This window comes from Nothoprocta perdicaria, unplaced genomic scaffold (genome assembly GCF_003342845.1).
Source record: "Nothoprocta perdicaria isolate Ctin4 unplaced genomic scaffold, notPer1 scaffold_156, whole genome shotgun sequence".
Lineage (NCBI taxonomy): Eukaryota > Metazoa > Chordata > Aves > Tinamiformes > Tinamidae > Nothoprocta > Nothoprocta perdicaria.
The window spans coordinates 298,471-301,135 of record NW_020454716.1 but is presented as its reverse complement, the minus strand read 5'-3'; the positions used below and the strand labels follow the sequence as shown (position 1 = coordinate 301,135).

Here is a 2,665-nt window from a genome sequence, read left to right as displayed (position 1 = left end):
TCACGAGGGGGCGGGGCGGTCAGCCGCGCCGCGCCGGTGCCCGTGTGGGGCTCAGCTGGCTGCCCCAGATCCCCAGGGTCCCTCTTCCAAAGGAGCTTCGTGTTGAGCCTTCAGTGGTGTGTGTGGAGCCGATCCTGAAAGGATTTCTTTTTTTCCTCCTGCTTCGTTTGGCTCTGAGTCAGAGTCTTGTGATCTTTCCTAAGGCAGTGGCTTTCAGGCTGATGCGCAGGGGGTTCTCCTGCATCTGGAGCTCTGTCAGCTGCACACCCGAGCCTATTTGTTTGGCGTGTTTATCAGCTGCCTAATTATGTCCTTGTTCTTCCCTTTTAACTGATTTGTTTTTTGTAGTACTGAGCTCTCTTGGAGCTTAGAGCTGTGACTGAGGATTCCTGCACATTTCCTTACCTTATGGCTTGCTCCAGCCCATGCACTAGATGCCTGTTTGTCTGAAGCTGCCTGCAGCGGGTGAGAAGGGAATGAGCAGTGCTCAGGATGGCAGGCTGCTTGCTGCAGACCTTCTGCGTTTATTACCCATGGAAGGCGGCATTCCTGTGGGCTTTCAAAGATCATTTTTATTGTTTTGGAGCTTGAAGTGCCCATTTTCAAATAGGCACCTTGATGATTGCCTATTATCAAAGGCAATCTCAAATATTAACCTCTATAAAAAGCTATTTATAGAGAACTACTATTAGAAGTTTGTGATCGTATCAAGGTAGRTGATGCTGTCTAATCAATTGAGATAAGTGACTAGGTTCAAGTTGTCTTTATGGAATGGATTCTTTGGAGTTCAATGTCAGATCAGTTGATTGTTAGGGGGGAAGAAAAAAATTGGCTTGACTGCTGCTTGTCCCAGGTGTGGCCTTACTCTAAACCTTACTAGTCTGGTGACTTCCCTCACTTAAAAATTGCACCTTTTTCCATGTTAAGAGTTACAATAGAATTAAAGCTTTTAAGCAGAAGCAGGAATTGATACATCAAAGCAGAACTGAGCAAGAAAAAAAGAGGAGGAGGGGGAAGCAATGAACTCATTCTAAGCAAATTGTGACAGACATACTTACGGAAGGTAAATCTTAAGTATGTCAAGGTGGAGACATTAAGTGCTATGGAAAGACTATGTATTTCTGCAATACCTATGAAAATAGGTGAAACTTGGATCTTTAGAATGTGGAATTGGAGTTAGTTTTCTTTAAGGCTTCCCTGAGCTAAAGCAGGACCTATTTGCTGTTATAAATAAGTTTTTGGTTTTTTTTTTAAAAGGTGTTTTGTAATGGAAGGTTAGTGCTTACTCTTGTATGTGCATGACTTGTATCTGATGGCACTTACTTCTGTGCCGACTCTTGTCCTTTTGCTCTCGTGGGCCAGTTATGTAATCTGGGCCTGGGTTTCTAAAATCTGCTGTGTGCCGTTGTTGAKTTGCTGTTCTCATACAGATGCCTCCCAGAGTAAGGTCTTGTTCCCATTAAGCAGTGATCTGCTCAAAACACCTGATTTCCAGAGGCTCGTGCATCACTGGGCACGTGTGTGAGCTGGGTGATGCAGTGACAGCTGAACCACGCTCCGTGTCGTTTGCTGCAGGTATTTGCAGTCGATCTTTCTCCCTTTCTTATTATCCTGAGTAAACGAGCCTGTTATCTGCAAACTGCAACMTCTCTGCTCAGCCCTTTGTATAGAGACTTATGAACATCTTGAACAGTGCRTGCAATTAGAAAACGGATATGACTGTTTTGTGGGAGTAAAGGTAATTGTCTCCCTAATTTGGAAGACTTTGTGTAGGATGTATGACCTGAAAGAGCCTTGAAAGAGATAAACACTTGTAAGCTTTGTAATTAATGATTTTGAATCTATGGTCTCTATCTGCCCCCCCCCCCCTTCTCTCCCCTGTGTTCCATTRTTCCAGGTACAAACCCGTTTCCGTTCTAAAAATGCTGTGTCTCTCAAGAAACCGTTCCCAAACCAACTGGAAGTGCAATGTAAATGGCTTGTGAATCCTGCCCCAGAGCAGGGAGCAGTTAAATGCACTCAGGCCCTTACAGAAGGGCTGGTTTCAGGGCAGTGCAGTCTGTGATTATTATGGGTGTCGTTCTGCTGTTGCTCTGTAGGCTTTTCCAGTAGCACAGCTCATAGGAGCTGCATTTTAAGTGTAACATGGGAAGGTCTGGCATTCTTGTGTTTAAATTAAACATTGCCTTGTCCCAAACACTGTTGCTGTGGCATCTTGTTTAAAGAGTCYCCTGGACGGAGCAATTGCACGTTGACATAGCTGTGGTGAGTGGCACCCTTGGGAAAGCAGAGGCTGGTGTGTGTTTGGTGCCTCCCTGGGGTGGGAGGCTGATTGGGATAGCGGGGGAAGTACCTTTGAAGATGGTTTGGTGGGGAGCACAGCTGGGGCTGGAGGGCCTAGAAGAGGCTTTTCTTTGAGCCAGGCAGATGTGCAGAGGAACATGGCTGTGCATCCTGTGTTTTGATGCTCGTCTCGGGAGGGAGGTATTTGCTCCTGGTTTCCCCCGTAGCGATGGCWGCTTCTGATGCCGCTCTTGCTGTAGAGGAGGCGGCCGCAGTGCGGGGCCGTGGCACGCTGAGGAAGGGAAGGGGCTGGCTTGGGACGGTGCCGGTGCCGGCCGTGCCCGCCGCTCCTGCGCAGGGCGCTGCTGCTGCTGCTGCCGGG

General features: G+C 47.6%; 1 protein-coding gene across 2 annotated transcripts in view; it reads left to right on the top strand.

The window, feature by feature from the left end:
• Positions 1–1,553: 1,553 nt before the first annotated feature.
• CKAP5 (cytoskeleton associated protein 5) overlaps positions 1,554–2,665 on the top strand; it is a 44,248-nt gene continuing 43,136 nt past the window's right edge. For both annotated transcript variants that reach the window (XM_026035095.1, XM_026035097.1), the window contains exon 1: positions 1,554–1,575. The gene's annotated coding sequence lies outside the window, so the exon portion shown is untranslated. The remainder of the gene's footprint in view (positions 1,576–2,665) is intronic.